The sequence below is a fragment of the Salvelinus sp. IW2-2015 genome, unplaced genomic scaffold, assembly GCF_002910315.2.
Source record: "Salvelinus sp. IW2-2015 unplaced genomic scaffold, ASM291031v2 Un_scaffold16521, whole genome shotgun sequence".
Classification (NCBI taxonomy): domain Eukaryota; kingdom Metazoa; phylum Chordata; class Actinopteri; order Salmoniformes; family Salmonidae; genus Salvelinus; species Salvelinus sp. IW2-2015.
The window spans coordinates 15,153-21,914 of NW_019957625.1; the positions used below are offsets into that span (position 1 = coordinate 15,153).

At 42.9% G+C, this 6,762-nt stretch overlaps 1 pseudogene; it reads right to left on the reverse strand.

Moving 5' to 3' along the window:
• Positions 1-530: 530 nt before the first annotated feature.
• Positions 531-6,762, reverse strand: part of LOC112080818 (prokineticin receptor 2-like) — an 8,414-nt pseudogene continuing 2,182 nt past the window's right edge.

Sequence of the window (6,762 nt, forward strand, 5' to 3'; positions counted from 1 at the left end):
GAAACATGCAATATTTTGAAACGCCACTCAGCTGCGTGTAACGTCCGTTTTTATAGTTTACTCCGTCATCTCTCTCTTGCGGCTGCTTCCCACATACAAAGCCCCGCCGCCTGTCACTCGAGCWGCGCAGTTCTTCCTCCTCGCTGTTAGATTCACTCTAAGGTTGCATGCTGTTCTGTTAGGTCAAMTGCAGTTAACACATTGTTCCCAACAAGAACAATGCTGCTTTCCACTTTGCTTCTAAATGTAAAYTGTATTTATATAATTYACCCAAGTGTTTTGATCTACTGTATATCGCAATATTTGGTCAGAAAAATCGCTATTCGATTTTTTTTGCCTTCATCGTTCAGCCCTACTCTGTGTCAACAGTCTGGACCTCTTGTCCAATGCCAAACCGTTCCCTTGASTCAATCTTATATCTCACCCTTTTGGATCTTAAAGAATGGGAAAAGTGTGCAACATGCCAGAATACACTTGGCCTACTRGTGGTTCTACCTTTCGATAGTATCGATCGTCTCAGGATCAGGCCTCTATCTCAGGCGTGTGCACTCTACATCCTCTGTCGTGCGTAAAGACGAGGTGTGCTCATCCGCCGTYGTTCCGCTGCACATTTGACAGACTTCCAGAGCAGCCCGRTCACTGTCCGCATGCACTTGGCGTTGTCGCGGACGCTCACGAAACACAGCGTGTTGATRACCCCGTTGCTCATGGCAGTGCACGCGATAATGTAGAAGGCCTCCAGGGAGTTTCTGTCCCTGGAGATCAGTGTGGGGTGGAAGTCCCGCACCAGTGTGAAGCCGTAGTATGGCGCCCAGCAGAGCACGTAGGCAGCCAGCACCAGAATCAGCACCACCACCGTCCTCCTCGCCTGTGCAGCCGCTTCCGGATCTGCTCTGTCTGGAAGCCAGGCACGCTCTTGAACCACAGCTCCCGCAAGATCCTGGCGTAGCACAGGGCCTTGACGGCCATGTCCCCGGCGGACTCCAGGGCAAAGATGAAGAGGAAGTAGGAGCGGTAGTAGAGCTGGTGATCCCACGGGCCAGATCTGGGCGCAGACGGTCTTGTGGCTCTGACTGGAGATGTGCGGGTATGTGGTCTCAGAAGTAAAGTAGGTAGAGGGGATGGAGATGACGATCGGTACGATCCACACGCCCAGGATCAGGCTGTAGGCCGTCTGGTACTTCATGCGAGGCTTCATAGGGTGGACGATGGCCATGTACCTGGGAACACAAGGAAAAGACAGACAATGCAAAGAAASCAGTTGGAAGGTTTGAGTTATGAGCGTCAAGGTGTTTTATGTCAAGCTTTATACCCTTGTYAAGCTTTTATACTCTTGCTTATATCATAGACAGTAATGGTTTGAGAATATTCCAAGATTTGAAATGCGTATACACATTACCAGGCAACTCCTTTTTCTATATTTACAACTTGAGTCAGCCTATGGAGTTCTTTGGGAAACCCAACTACCGAACCATCCAATGAGGGAATTTATAAATGAATTATCTGGGCTCCCGAAAGGACTCATGTCTATAATATATATATATATATATATATATATATATATATATATATATTAAATTGGACTGACAAGCAACCCTAGTTGCTAGGGGGGATGGAGACATGTTGGATGGTTGGGGGAATGGGGTGGGAGTTGACTTTTTGGCTCTGTGGTATGATCATGGTGATCAATGCTTTGTATTTGCGTACTTAAAAAAAGAAAGTATTCTTTTTAAGTGGTAGCCATGGGTGGATGCGAGCTAACTATGAAATTATACAAATGTGTGTATTGTGCCTGTACCCCCCCCCCACCCCCCACACACACACACACAAGAAAATGACCAAATTAATAAAGATTTAGCCCCCCCAAAAAAAGTGTTTGACAAGAATTGATGATGATGCTATCAAAAACATGTTATATTCCAGTAATTTTGGAACACTTCTGCCGTTATTAATGCATGATAATTATGATTGAGGTATTCAGTTTACTCACTAGTTCATAAATGGTCTACATTAGGTATCATTAAACCTGTATCCAAATCTTCATAATATACCAACCAGCACTATTTGACAATATAAGTAAGAGGCACCTATGATAAACTACAGGTAGTCCTGTACTGGACGTGTTGGGTGAAACAGTGGAAATATGGAACACAACATAATTTGGTAAGCTGTAATGCATGATCTAGTCTAATCTTTGTGAAAAACATCTGAGCTATAAATGATTTTTAGGCTACCATCTAGATAGATAGGCTACTGCATAGGCGATTAGCTCTCCCTTCACACAAAGCTAGCCTACATTTGTAACAACTCTACCCAATTACATATTGTATCAACTATAGAAAGTTATTATAATAGTAAATTACATTTGTTGAGCGATTTTCCTTTACAGACGTAAATCACAAAGCTCTTTACATTGAGAGTAACCATTAAAATCAAAAAGCTTTATTATAGGGCTAAATACACCAGAAATGAAAAGATAGCTAGCGGTCTAGTACTATACAAAATACAGAAAATAATAAGGGAGGTGACAAGGACAAAACAATATAACTTGAAAATAATGTTTAAGACCAACAACTGATAGCACAACATAGATCACATTAAGCGAAAGCCAGTTTGAAGAAGTGTTTCTTGAGTTCAGACTTAAAGGCAGTGGTGGTCTGGGGCCTGTAGGGGTGGGGAGACACTGTTTTTAGGCGTGTCTTTGAGTGAACGTGAAGACTGTTTGGGGCTGAGGAGTTCACTGAGGTATTGGGGACCAGAAGCATTAAGGGATTTGAAGACTAACAGGAGGATTTTGAAGTTGATTCTGAATTGGATGGGTAGCCAGTGGAGAGAGGCTAGAATGGGGGTGATGTGGGCAGATCTCCRGGTTCCTGTGAAGACCTTGGCAGCTCTGTTCTGCACAAGCTGCAGCCTGTGGATGCTGTTTTTCGGGGAGACTACCAAAGAAGGCATTTCAGTAATTGAGTCGGGAGAGTTAGTATGAACTTTAGCAAGCCAGTAATATTTGTCACAGCTCTAGCAAATGACATTTGTATCAATTCTACTCTTCGAACTTTTGAAGAAAATATCTACCTGAGGCTACCGTTTAGAATTAGGAGACAAACTGAAATTACATTCACACTCAAATTTGAATACAGATTATTGTAGGAAGTAACTCCAGAAATAGTTTGGTATTTGGTAGCCTAACTCTGCACACTGCCAACAGGAATGAAATATCAATATGACCGGGCAGGGCCAGCAGCAGTGTAGGAGGATATATGCAAATAACATAGGACTAGTAATTGTTCTATTATAATCAGATTGCCTTGTGACATAATGCTGCAGGCCAAACACTCTCATCTAAACAGGCTGAAATTCCAGCCTTTTTTTCTTCTTCAAATAGCTTAGACAGAAAGGGCATTATGATCATTTTCACAATTTCAGAGTGTTATTTCGACCTCATAGTGTGGAAATATAATTTAACAATATACACAGCTCTGGAAAAAATTGAGAACACTGCAAAATTATAATTTTCTCTGGTTTTACTATTTATAGGTATGTGTTTGGGTAAAATGAACATTTTTGTTTTATTCTATATACTACTGACATTTCTCCCAAATTCCAAATAAAAATATTGTCATTTAGAGCATTTGTTTGCAGAAAATAACTGGTCAAAAGAACARAAATATATGCAGTGTTGTCAGACCTCAAATAATGCAAAGAAAATAAGTTCATATTCATTTTTAAACAACACAATACTAATGTTTTAACTTAGGAAGAGTTCAGATATCAATATTTGGAGGAATAACCCTGATTTTCAATCACAGCTTTTATGTGTCTTGGCATGCTCTCCACCAGTCTTTCACACTGATGTTGGGTGACTTTATGCCACTCCTGGCGCATAAATTCAAACAGCTCGGCTTTGTTTGATGTTTGTGACCATCCATCTTCCTCTTGATCACATTCCAGAGGTTTTAAAATGGGGTTCAGGTCTGGAGATTGGGCTGGCCATGACAGGGTCTTGATTTGGTGGTCCTCCATCCACACTTTGATTGACCTGGCTGGTGTGCACAGAGCATTGTCCTGCTGGAGAAACAATCCTCAGAGTTGGGGAACATTGTCAGAACAGAAGCATGTGGCCTGCTGGAGGTCATTTTGCAGGGCTCTGGCAGTGCTCCTCCTTGCACAAAGGCGGAGGTAGCGGTCCTGCTGCTGGTTTGTTGCCCTCCTACGGCCTCTCCACGTCTCCTGATGTACTGGCCTGTCTCCTGGTAGCGCCTCCATGCTCTGGACACTACGCTGACAGACAGAGCAAACCTTCTTGCCACAGCTCGCATTGATGTGCCATCCTGGATGAGCTGCACTACCTGAGCCACTTGTGTGGGTTTGTAGACTCCGTCTCATGCTACCACTAGAGTGAAAGCACCGCCAGCATTCAAAAGTGACCAAAACATCAGCCAGGAAGCATAGGAACTGAGAAGTGGTCTGTGGTCACCACCTGCAGAACAGCTCCTTTATTGGGGGTGTCTTGCTAATTGCCTAATAATTTCCACATTTTGTCTATTCCATTTGCACAACAGCATGTGAAATTTATTGTCAATCAGTGTTGCTTCCTAAGTGGACAGTTTGATTTCACAGAAGTGTGATTGACATGGAGTTACATTGTGTTGTTTTAAGTGTTCCCTTTATTTTTTTGAGCAGTGTAGATGTTTAGGTATAGAGGGTTAGTAATATACACTGAGTTTACAAAAACATTAGGAACTCTTTACTCTTCCATGATATAGACTGACCAGGTGAAAGCTATAATCCCTTATTCATTTCAATCCACTTCAATCAGTGTAGATGAAGGGGAGGATTTTTAAGCCTTGAGACATGAATTGTGTATGTGTGCCATTCAGATTGTGAATGGGAAAGTCACCGGCACACCGGTTTGAGTGTGTCAAGAACTGCAACACTGCTGGTTTTTAACGCTCACCAGTTTCTCGGTGTGTATCAAGAATGGTCCACCACCCATAGGTATTCCAGCCAACTGTGGGAAGCATTGGAGTCAACATGGACACCTTGTAGAGTCTATGCCCTTGAGGGCAAAAGGGTGTGCAACTCAATATTAGTTGGTGTCCTAATGTTTCGTACCCTCAGTGTAGGTATGTGTGGGAGGAAATCCAGAGTCCCTTAGTGGGGGAGTGTGTGTGGGACCAAACCATGGTCAGTGTGACTGCACCCTATCTTGACCTGCACTTTGAGCCAACAACTGAGTGTGTATGTTTGTGTGGTACCTGCCTGGTAAAATACCCTGACAGTAAAACATTGGGACACGTGTAGAGGACTAGCTTGGGGGAAATGGCTCTCTTTGATGCCAGTCAGTGCTAATATAGAGCAGAATATAGTACTACAGCTCAGCAGACCAGTTAGAAGTGGAGCAGATCAATATCCAGACACACGTCCTAAATGGCACACTATTACCAAAAGTGCACTACTTTTTGACTGGAGCCCTATGGGAATAGGGTGCCATTTGGGACATATAGTATCTTATCTTAAACCAGTTGGACCATTTACCAGAGACCCCCCAATGGAAAATGTGTCCTATCTTCACGAGGCACTTTATCACAGCATGCGATTATCAAAAGCAGTGAACATCTGGACTCGTCGTGACGCCATCCCATTTTATAAATCTTTGGCAGATAATCTGTTTCTCATTTTACCCTTCTCTCTCTCTATTGCTCCAGGGAACATATACAACTTGATGACAAAGGTATAATGTTCATTTGGAAATTGCTGAACCCATTGACTGCACAAGCTTTCATCAGACATCTGATCAATACGTTGTGTTCTGACTATATATTCGTAGACACTATTATTGATGTGCTTGTCAGTTGAGATGCCGAAGTATTACGAAGGCAGGCAGACAGTGCTAGATTAGATTGAACAGTCAATGAATGGTAGTGAATTTACTATTGTTGGGAATGCTGATCCAGAGCTTTGTATTAACCTCCAATTCAAATTTAGGAAGTCAATCCAGACACTTTTAAGTATTGTTTTGGGCTATGACTGCAGGAGAGCCCAGATGCTGAACCCAACAACAGAACTGGCAAGAGGGGTTTTTGAAGTTTATATTGAGCTGTAATAACTGTATTAAGAGTCAATCTGACATAAGTCATATAGCGATGCTGGCACTAAGACCGCACTCAATGAGCTGCATACGGCCATAAGAAAACAGGAAAACACCCATCCAGAGGCAGCGCTCCTAGTGGCCCTGGGACTTTAATGCAGGAACTTAAATCCGTTTTACCTAATTTTCTACCAGCATGTGAATGTGCAACCAGAGGGGGGGGGGATGTGACCACCTTTACTCCCACACAGAGACGCGTACAAAAGCTCTCCCTCGCCCTCCATTTGGCAAATCTGACACTAATTTTACGTGACTGGGATGGAACTATAACAATTTGCTCACTTGATCACAGGCCCAATGATTAGCATCCCCAATGTGAATTTGCAAAGAAAACAATTTCACATTCATGTTTGCGGAGAGTAAGGATGTTACGACACTACATTTGTTACATGTTATTGGGCTTGAGTCTACAATCACAACTGTCCTTTGGGGCCTCCAGGACCAGGGCTATACATTAGGACATGTCAGAGGAAGCATCTGAGGCGCCACAGTTACACAAAGTCCTTTATTACGGTGCCATATAAAATAGAGACGATTGTTTAGAGGATTCTCTTCACACTCCACCTCACCAGTGACTGCACAGAATCAGTCAAAATACTAGGAAAATCCCT